The sequence below is a fragment of the Pocillopora verrucosa genome, chromosome 12, assembly GCF_036669915.1.
Source record: "Pocillopora verrucosa isolate sample1 chromosome 12, ASM3666991v2, whole genome shotgun sequence".
Lineage (NCBI taxonomy): Eukaryota > Metazoa > Cnidaria > Anthozoa > Scleractinia > Pocilloporidae > Pocillopora > Pocillopora verrucosa.
In genome coordinates, this window is record NC_089323.1 from 2,795,341 (window position 1) to 2,807,130 (window position 11,790).

The following is an 11,790-nucleotide window of genomic DNA, read 5'->3' on the forward strand; positions in this document are numbered from 1 at the left end:
TATTCATACCACACGGAAATTTTAAACCTTTGATATGCTAAATGCCTTGGCAATGAAGAGTTTATTGTTTTCGAGTAATATGGCGTAATGTTCACAGGTCAATCACACCTAAGCAAGGGAAACTTCCCTTTTAATCTGGACAATACACTTAATATTGTTCCACTTCCGTTTTGAAATAAACGTGGCCACTCTGAACAATACTCTTCAAAGTTCCCTTACCTATTCATCGACAGAAATAAAAATTACTTTCTTCACTCTTACTTCCAGAACATGCGTGTTTTTTAAGTTGTCTAAATTAAGTTGACTAAATAAGCTTTAGACTGTGAAAACTCATACATGTGTACTTTATATTAGAATAAAGATGCACGCTCTACATCTGCTTTCTATTTGGATGCCAAGTCCCAGCGCTTTGTGATTAAAACTGAAATATTTCCCTCTCGATATTCAAATATTGTATCTCATTAAAATGCGAAAACCGAGAAATTCGGTAAGCTTGGTTAAGCGTCAAAACCTATATTTTTCAAACCTCAACTCCACTTTATTGATACAAAGTTTTCTTTGCCAGCAAACAGTTTGAATTAATTTCACGTCTGATATGATACTTCCACGGCATTTTGATTTACATGTTTATGAAATTCCAAAAACTCTTTCAAGTTTCTAAAAGACTCAAGAGAGGATGTCAGCATCCATCGCACAAATTTGAAATATTCTGGCAAGTCGCCCAAAATTTGATTTCACTCCTACTTTGATATATTGTAGCCAACATGTCTTAATAATTATGGTGTAGTTTTTTTGTGAAAATATATTTTAGTTTTCGAGAAATTATTTTTTTTGTTCGACCGCTCAAATATGCAAAATTTCACCGTCACAATACCCGAGTTGTGTGACCTCATGTAACGAACATACTTGACCTCCGATATTTCTGTCAACATAATCGTTTGTTTTATCTTCTAACCTTAATCTCCTGTCATTATTGAAGCTGGCAAATAAATGTTTATTTTTTGGTGGACATTTTTTTCCGACATACTTTTCCAATGTCGAATAGTAGTATCAAAACAATACGCTAATGTATAGCTCCACCGAGGCGCGTTATTACAATACAGCCAAACACCACCAGGGGAGTACACAGGCTTCATCCGAACATGGCACACCGGGGGTGCATACAAAATAAATCTGCACAATTTCCTTCAAAATACACACTTTAACCGTAACCAAAATATATATCGAATACTAACAACAAACATAATAGAAATTTAGCCAAGAAACGTAAACTTCAATGCAATCTTCGATGAGTCACGATTTGAATTACCATCGACACCTCAGGGTACACCTGACTGGCAAGCCGAACAATAGCCACTAGGGAAGGTACAAAACTCAAAGAAGAGCGAGAACTGTCACCAGCAAAATCAATACGAAGCGCCAAACATCGTGAATGCCCTGGTACCGAACAATACGTTCTTTGCTTTACCCTTAGTGAACAAATCCGATTTGTTGGGCGGAAATAGCCAGTCCCTTACAAAGAAATTTGAAAGCGCACCATAGCTACATAGTAATGGCTGAAAATATGCGGACTTCTACATAGTTACGATTAGAAAATCAACTGCCTTACAGTCACTCATATGACTCAACACTCTACCAACAAGAGTGGTAGGTGAGACAAGCCAGTTTTATTCTAATGATCAATCCTGTGTAAACGCATCCACAGCTTCTGTGCCGGGTTTGAGGAATCTAGAATTGAATTTTGGCAATTTGGTGTTATAATCGCAAGCAAATCTGTCAAATCGCGATCTTCGAGGAAAAGAAAAAAAAAGGTCATCATGCTCGTTCGTAAAAGCCATGCTCGGCGTTAGCTCAGGAGATAGCTGTCCTCTACCAAAAGTTCCTTTTAAAAGGAAGAAAGTTTCTTTCGTCATGTAGTTCTCATTTAAATAAATACTTAATCGCACATGCACACTGGCTCTATTACTTGAGCATGACGGCAAGGATACGAAAAGTGGCTACACATCTAAATTAACTTGAAGCAAATTGAAAACTCGTCTCTTTATATTAAAATATAGATGTACGCTTTGAATCTGCTTTCTTTTGGGATGCAAAGTCCCAGCACTTTGTAATTAAAACTGAAATATTCCCTTTAGAGGTTCAAATGTTGTGTCTCACTAAAATGCGGAAACCGAGAAATCGAAGACTGACGCCATAAGATGAATGTGTATCTTAGATCTTAAAGTCCGTCAAAAATTCACTTCAATAAGCTTTGTATAGCGTCAAAACCTTTTTTTTTCCCAAACCCTCAACTCCACTTTATACAGAGTTTTCTTTGCCAGCGAACAGTTTGAATTAACTTCACGTCTGATATGATACTTTCACGGTAATTTGCTTTACATCGTTCTGAAATTTCAAACTCTTTCAACTCGCGAAAGACTCAATATTTTCTGTTGTAACTTCCTATAAGATATCCTAAATGAATGGGATTACGAACTTGCATGGCATGAACATGAAGCACGAAGAAACAAATTGTTGTGCATTAGGCTATAAAAGATTGCATTTTATTTATGCTAGAAGCGGCTTAAGACTTTTACATGCTCAGTACGTAAGATGATGACTGTCAAACGTCAAATCTTGTTACTGAGAGCAGTGATCAGAAATTGAGTGTTGTTCCAAGTCTAACAAAGTTTAGAGCTTCTTAGACCTTCATCAATATTGTCTGTTGTTGTTTTATTTCGTTAATACACCTTATGCCGTTCATTACGAGAATATACGCATTAAGGCGAACAATTGCGTAAATGAAAAGTATAGAGGGGAAATTGAAAAAAACTTTTCCTCACCTACCTCGAAATTCAAGTTAAAACGAGAAGTATCATGATGGCAGACGCACAAACTGATTATCTAATTGATTATTGGACGAACTGCGCGAACACAACTCAGTATTTAACTGGAGACTGGTTGTGTTATGACTTGTTATTCATACCACACGGAAATTTTAGACCCTCAAGATGCTAAATGCTTATGCAGTAAAGAGTTCATTGTTCTCGAGAAATGTCGCGTGCTGTTTACAGGCGAAATACACCTTAACAAGGAAAATTTCCCTTTGATCTGGACAATACTCTCAGAATTGTTCAATTTCCGTTTTGAAATAGACATGGCCACCCTAAACAATGCTTTTCAAAACCAGCGATAGAGAAGGAACGACATTTTTTTCATCCGTATCGCTCACCTAACGCTAACTTTCTCTTGTTTGAAAGATGCTGAAAAAACATATCAGACAACTCAAAAACACGCCTGCTCTTCAAAATTCCCTGACTTAGTCTAGACAGAAATAACAGTTACTTTCCTTAATCTTACGACTAGAGCAGACAATTGAAAGCCTTGTTTAAAAATAATCTGAAAAGGTCTGTGGCCATCTGTGACTGATAGCATAGGACGGATTCATTTTTTAGAGTACTTTTCCACATAATCCACTTTTCAACGCGTTTGTATCGGTCCTAAGTTTTCTTGTATTGAATCTGGTGAAATTTGGTGAAACTTGCCAATCACTGTGGAGCGAGAAAGAAAACATCTGCTATCAAGAAGTACATGCAGTGAAAAATAAAAATTTGGAAGCTGTTACAGAGAAACAACTGCAGGTACAACCCAGATCCATTGTGCAGCTTCAAGGAGTAGGAGAAAACTGAACCTGGTGTCCAACCATTAGGTTCTCTTTTTGTTCGAACAAATGCAATCCGCTGTCGCTGCACACTTTGCTGGAAAGCTGGTGAGGGCTAACTCCTTCTGCATTTGCATTTTTATAAACATCACTACACAGCGCTTACCTGGTCTTCGTTTTCTTCGCTTGAAATCCTGTTGTTTTCCGTTCATTTTATAAAATTTCAGTGCGGCTAAGAGTGGTAAAGTTTTGAATGACTTGAGCGTGAATACACGTATTAATTTTTTTCATTAAATTCAGGTCGTAATTTGAGAAACATTACATGCTTGTTATTTCCATCGCACGATTTTGTCTCTGTGTCGGTTGGTTTTTTTAGCCAAGACACTGCGTTTTATATTGTTGATGCTAGGCAGTCTCATAATATGTGCCTTAATGGTTTCCTCTCTCGGGCTGTCGGCTTGTTTTATTAACGACAAACGAGCGTAAGTAATTTACTGTTCACTCAGCTGACAGTGGTACATTTTTAATGCGAGTAACCTTTGAAACCTTGCAGACAAGATTTATTTCATCATGTTTCCGGTCGCAAATGAGAAACAACACTCGAGTATGGCGCTCACAACAAGGTGTTTCTTGTAACGTCGATTCACAGCATGTTTCTGTTATATTCACTTCCACAGAAAGTCATACTTAGGGACACGTATGTGCTATATATGCTATTCAATGTTAGTTGTAACCGTCTCTGAAAAAGTCTCAGAGACGAAACGCGTTGGAAAAATAAACAAAAAGTTACAAGAGCAAGAAGCCTCTCTTTGTGCTGTTCACAAGTCTCCGTTAAAAAAAGATAAATAAAGACTCAATCTTGTACATTTCCGGAACTTAGAAGAAGATTTTCGTTCACGACACCAGATCAAAACCTCCCGAAATTCATGACAACAATTATGTCACGCTCACTCTCGAACCGATGGGCTTGAGGTCACAGTGACATACATGCTTTTCGGCTTGGACTAAAAAAATGTTTCTTAAAGAAACAGAAGCAATAATGTTCATGAGAAAAAAAATAATATAATTTTTTTGACCGTTGCTTGGCATGGCACATGGCATGCAATTTATCTGTGTCTCTGAATACAGATACGCGATTCGTCGCGTTTCCATAATTCAACCTTTTTAGAGAAAAGTATTTTATTCATTACTTTGTATTTCAGTCTCTTAATAGTGGCTTGTACCAGAATAAAAGAAAAGTTTTTTTCCCCCGCTCGGTAGCGGCTTGACGGCGAGTGCGAAGTTGTTACTTTCAGTTGTTAACATGACCGGCTTTCCACTGTGTGCGTGGACGTATCATATCACGCGTACGTGTACGTGTGACGTATCATATCACGCGACCCAGATCGAAACGTTTTCAAAATGGCCGTCGATTAAGCGTCCAAAAAAATTTCTAGAAAATTTGGTTTTGCACAACATATCGTTTATTTAATTGCTCATTTAGGATTTTTAATCTAAGAGGAATGTATAAGGACAAAAAAAAAGGGGGGGGGGAATTCGCCGTCAGTTACCCATTAAAGTGTTTATGACACCAATTTTTTTTTGCATTTTTTAATTGATAACTGCATTTACAGTTAGAAATAATCCGCCTTAGCGCCTAGCGAGTTTTCCTTGACCATTTTTTTGCTCACTGAAAGTACAATTTTGTTCGATTGGTTTCTTCGTGGAATTTTTCTAGCGGCCAGAAGTCTTTCACGAAGCGAAGGAACTTAACGAAAAATAGGGTTTTAATTGAAAATAAATACTTGCCTATTAAATACAAAATCCGCTTAATTGTTCGTACAACCGCTTTAATGATTGTCCTATTCACACTAATGCCGTCCAGAAATGCTGTTGAATTGCAGACAGTGTGGTAAAAATATTAATGAATGGTTTTTGCACCATAATGTTTGTATATTGTCTTTACTGGCATTCAAGATGGCGTTAATGACTTGAAGGTTAGCGGAAATTAAAGTATATTTTTCTCTTTTGTATGACGATTGACGCATAAGAATGTCCAAAATTGTTATCGAATGTTGATTAAAATGCAAAAAATCGTTTGGGAATCTGATTTACGCGCAAATGATCGTTTTTTGTCGCTGATGAATGTAACTTTACGCAATTGTTCGCCTTTTCACGCAAATGAATGCGTATTTTCACACAATAAACAACAAAAGGTGTAGTAGGAAAAAAAAATGTTACTCACCTACCTCGAAATTCAAGTTAGAGCGAGAAATATCATGATGGCAGACACACAAACTTATTATCTCATTGGACGAACCGCGAAACTGCAACTCGAAATTTATCCGGAGACTGGTTGACGTACTATGACTTGTTATTCTCACCACAAATTTTAAACCCTTAATAAATGCCTACGCAATGAAGAGTTCATTGTTCTCGAGAAATCTGGCGTGATGTTTACAAGTCAAGCGCACTTTAGCAAGGGAAATTTCCCTTTTAATCTGGACAATACACTTAGTATTGTTCAATTTCCGTTTTGAAGTAAACATTGCCACCCTGAACAATACTCTTCCAAACACGCGATAGAGTAGGAACGTCTTCTTTTTCGTCCATAGCGCTCACCTAACGCTTATTTCTGTTTGCTTGAAAGATGCTAAAGAAACAGACTAGACAACTTGAAAATTCCCTGATTTAGTCGTGACGAAAATAATCGATTACTTTTCTTAATCTTACATCTAGAGCAGACAATTAAAAGCCTAGTTTAAATATAATCTGAAAAAATGTGTTTCCATCCGTGACTGATAGCAGTCACGGATGGCAACACATTTTTTTGTGGATTGGTTATTATTCGTAAAAGTGAGAAGTGATATGGCAACTAAAAATAACTGAGTGTAAATGATAGGAATCAGGAACTGTACCCCACTCTTCATCCTCTTTTATGCAAGCAATTATTATTCTTCACGCTCCACTTTTTTTTGGTGCGTGGGAGTCACATATCTTACATCTGTACTACATTAGTAATAAGTAACATTTGATTACCTCAACTCCCTGTAAGCACTGCTGTGTAGCCAAATCCCTCCGCGCCTCGCGCGTTTCTGGTTCGACCCACGCTCAGCTCGTGCTCGCTAGAAAAGCACACAGTTATCTTTAGCTTAAACTGATGAGGTCACAAGGTCTTGGGTTTTTCTTCTGGTATTTTTTTTAGTTACCATATCACTTCTCATTTTAAAGAATAATAATTACCTGCGTTAAAGTGGATCAGGAGTAGGGGACAGTTTTATGATGCCTATCACAAGACGAGAATGATTCTTATTAACTTAAGAGCAACTCTCAAGAAACTCCATAAAAACAGTGAAACCTATACTCAACACAACTATCTGTTTAAGACTGTTTTCCTAGTCTTAGTCAAATTTATTTGTACACATATATGTTACACTTCTACTTCTTTATTTTTCTTTTCACCTCAGTGGACCCCTGAATAATAATAAGGCCTTGTACATGAAGACTGCTGTCTGTATAAATACTTTACCTCAACAGTGTAGCTTAGACTTGAAGAAGTTCTTTATTCCAAACACCAACCAAAAGCATGATATGATTGATCACATCTCAACAAAATATTACTCGATTATACGCCGCCCTCGAATTAACGCCGCGTTTTAGAGCAGAAATATTAATAAACGCCGCCCTCGAATTGACGGTGCATTATGATGCGGCGTTTATCCAATAATAGACTCAAAAAGCACACTACGATCAATGCTTCAACAGCGGTTGGAAATTTTGAGTGAGCCAAGCACAAATTCTTTCGAATGTACCAGTTCTGATGTCGAGAAAGCATTAGATCTTTATTCATTTTATACGTATTGCAATAGTACTCGTATTAACATAAACATTGTGAAGTTGAGAACGATATAAAAAATGACTTTTTAGACAAGCACTGAAAGATTTTTCTTTTTAATTCAGATTTTCAGTTGCCATAATATTGTTTGCTAGAAATTTAATAAACACCAGGCCATCTAATCGAATAAACACGGTTTATACAGAAAATAAAGCTACTCTATTGGTGGGAATATAGTGACTAGATAACTAGAATAGTTGAATGAAAAGCGCTCGTTGATTGAGTACATGGGGAGGGAGGGGAGGGACGGGTTGGTGGTAACACACAGTAGGTTCATCATGAATGTTATTGTTTTCCTTCTACTCAGTAATTTTTCAAATTTTTCTCAATACTATCATCAACTCTTTTACAGCATTCAATTTTTAAGGCATCTGAAAGAATCTTTTGGATTGATGTTCAAAATACAAGCACAACAGAGTGATGATGACAACAGTGTAGCAGGAGTAGAGAATAAAATCCTGCTATCACGTGTAGAGGCTGGATACACGAACATTAATAAGACTGTGGTGTAAAACACAAACATTTAACGTGCCATCAGAATATTAATTTCTGACCAATTCGTTCCCATGTCACTCAAACGTCAGAAATTACATATTTTGACCGCACTCAAACGATACATTCAATGTGAAAAGTTTATTTAGGACCAGTCAGTCAGTCTTCAAGTATACGCATCCTGATAGAGAAAAAGAAAGGCAAAATGTGAAGTTAAAAGTAAACATTACAGAATTAAACACGTAACTTTTTAACACTGACAAACGTGAAATCAAACTGTCGTCAACATAGCCATCTTTGGCGGACACAGATTTCCAACGTCTATGTATCTGAAAAAGTCTGTCTGGATCACCAGCATTAGCCGCAGCAGAAGCATCACCAGCTCTTAAGAAATGTGTGCTAAATAGAGAAATATCTGGGACTAGCCTCTTAAAGCTAAACTTAAAGTAATCTCTTGTACATGAATAACTTAGCGGCTTGTTAATAGATACTAGTCTGTGACCTAATCAGTTAAACTTGCAATTGAAGAAAGTTTGAAGACATAATGGCCTGCCTCGACAGGAAACTTTTCAACCTCACTTAAAAACGCCTGAAAATTTTAATAGTAGAGTTAATAGTATTGTGGTCGCTGCGAAAACTTATGTCTCCACATTTAAGATGAAGAATCTCCTCAGTTCGGAAGAAACCAGCCGATAAACCAGAATAAAACACATACATTTAGTGATTCAATTAAATTATCTAAGTTGGATTTCTCAAACAGCTTCCTTATCATGTCTGGAAAAACTGGCTCTTTCTTATTATGAACACAAATGCCGATTATTCTCTTAGCCTCTCTGTTAACTGCGTGGATAATCGAGATGTCTGTAGGGGAAGGTAAACCCGCCAAATGGTGTGCCTACTGTATTCCATATAAAACAGAGTCAACTGCTAAGTGGGAATAGGTGGTGTCCAATAAATGCTGCAAGTATAAAGCCACATGCTCTAAATTTGCAGGAAACGCACAAATCTCCGTCTTGGAACTGGCAAACTCCTTCCACCAAAGAAAAACTCTCCGGTAGGCTTCGGTGGTACCTGGTGCTCTCGACGTAAGGACACTTGATTCCAGTCTGGATGCAAGACTTCTCAGTGACAGGTCACTCAGCTCGCTAAGGCAATGCCACAGGTTATTATTAAACACATTTATAAGGAAAAGAAAGAAAAACAAAAAAGGGAGGCAAACAAAGAGCATGATTGAGGGAATTTAAGATCTGAATTGAGTCGAGTCGATGAGAAAACAACGGAGAAGTCACACTCGCTGGGACTGTAAACAAGAGGGTTACGTCATCTCTGGTGTAGGCACTCTGAACAAGAAACTAATGGCGAATGAAACAGCAGGAACAAGACATTGTCAGCGACCGGTCGAATGTTCTCGTTCTAAGCAGTCCCACGCATTGCGTTTCTTAGGCAACAGCCAAACAATGCGCAAACGTATAGTTCCACCAAGGGGCGTCATTACAATACAGCCAAACACCAACAGGGGGCTACACAGTCTTCAACCGAACATGTCATACAAAATAAATCTGCACAATCTCCTTCAAAATACACGCTTTAACTGTAACCAAAATATGCTTTAAATACTAACAGCAAACATACTAGAAATTCAGTCAAGAAACTTCAATTTCAATACAATCTTCGATGAGTCACGATTCGGAAAGACCATCGACACCTCAGGGTACACCAGACTGGCAAGCCATACAATAGCCATTAGGGGAGGTACAAAAACGCTCCTTAAAGAGGAGCGAAAATTGTTACCAGCAAAATCAATACGAAGCGCTAAGCATCGTGACTTGAATGCCTTGGTACCGAATAATTTGTTCTTTGCTTTACCTTTAATGAACAAATTCGATTTGTTGAAGCGGAGAGAGAGAAACAGCCAATCCCTTACAAAGAAATTGAAATGCGCATCATCGCCGCGTAGTAATGGCGGAAAATATGCGGACTTCCACATAGTTGCGATTAAAGAACCAACTGCCCTACAGTCACTCATATGACTCAACACTTAACCAACGAGTGCGGTAGGTAGGACAAGCCAGTTCTTCTCTGATGGCCCATCCTACGTAAACGCATCCACAGCTTCTGTGCTGGGTTGGAGGAATCTGGAATTAAATCTTGGCAATTTGGTGTTATAATGACAAGCAAATCTGTCAACCGAATGTGGACCCCAGAGGTCTCGAGGAAAAGAAAAATGTCATCACGAATCGGGTAATCGTCAAAGTAAACTATCTAACTTCAAAATCTACGTGGGATTCACGATCGTGCGGCACAAAAGAAATATTCAACTGAATTTGGCGACGGGAGCATAAAAGAAAGAATTTTATCATGCTACCAACTTGAACGATCCTCACGACATTTTTTTACCTGTGTTGTAGCGAACTCTCCGACCGACCAGACGACCTTCAAAGGAATCGAGGGCGAATTTTTAAGGTGATCATTTCCCTCCAGGTTAAAAATTTTACAGATTCCTGGTCATGATTTGTGTGACATTTCCACAGCTAGGGGTCCACAGCTTGCGAAACTGAGCCTCGTTTTAGCGTCAAGATTATAGCCAATCCAAGAAAATTTTCTCGGGCTCCCAATTGAACTTTTCTTTGTGAATTTCGAGGCTACATTGTGAAAGATCTGCGCGAACAATGGAACTGTTAATCTTAGCAGAATTCAACGGGAAACCCGCCCCAATGCCGTCATCGAAAAATATAGCGATTGGAATTCCTTGTCTTCTCCACTGGGTTTCCAGAGGTTTGAGAAGCCTTGTGAAAATAAAAGGTGCACTAGAAAGCACAAAAGGCAGGTGAATTGAAAATGTCTGACATACCCTGTGCCAAAATTCCATGAAAATGCTAGATATTTGTGATGATTCGAAAAAATATCAACATAGTGATAGACTGCTTTCAAATCAAACGAAAAAACGTAATAATTTTTGAGCAAGGCAATCTTGATGGTATGCAACCTCTCACCCTTAAACTTCTGTTCAGATATATTCAAATCAACATGCCATAAATCCAAGATAAGTCTCTTTATATACCGGCTTGAACGGAAACATTAAACGGATTGACAATATCAGGAGGAGTGAATATTTCCTCGACGCAATTATCACACAAAAGCTCCGAAGTAGCCTCAGCAAACTAAAACCGCGGCTCCTCAGCTTTCCTTCAACAGAAACTTGTTGGACACAGCAGAATTTTACGAGGAACCCGCTCCGATACCGTCATCGAAAAAGATAGCGACTGGAGTTTCTTGTCTCCTTTAATGGGTTTACAGAGGTTTAGGAAGCTTCATGAAAGTAAAAAGTGCACTAGAAAGCACAAAAGGCAGAACCGTAAATTGAAAATGTCTGACATACCCTGTGCCAAAATCCCACGATATGTTCCTATGTCACTCCAACATCAGAAATGACATTTTATCTCAAGTAAACTCAGATGAAGACATAACTTTAATGAAGTTTCTTCAATGAAGCATTGAGGTGAAGTTAAAGATCTTTTATACTAATTTATTGACTTCTAAGGCGCAAATTCTATGTATATATATTCAAATGCGCCGTAACATAATAATTACAATAAACTAAAGATAAAATCAAAAATAGTAATAATAATGATAATTGGAATACAAAATAACAATTCAATACGATTCATAATAACTAATAACTAATTATGAATTAATTAATCAACTAATAACTAATTATTACTTGAAATGTTCTATTTAAACTTTATCAATGGATAAATAACTATAAAAACTTTATCAATTATAA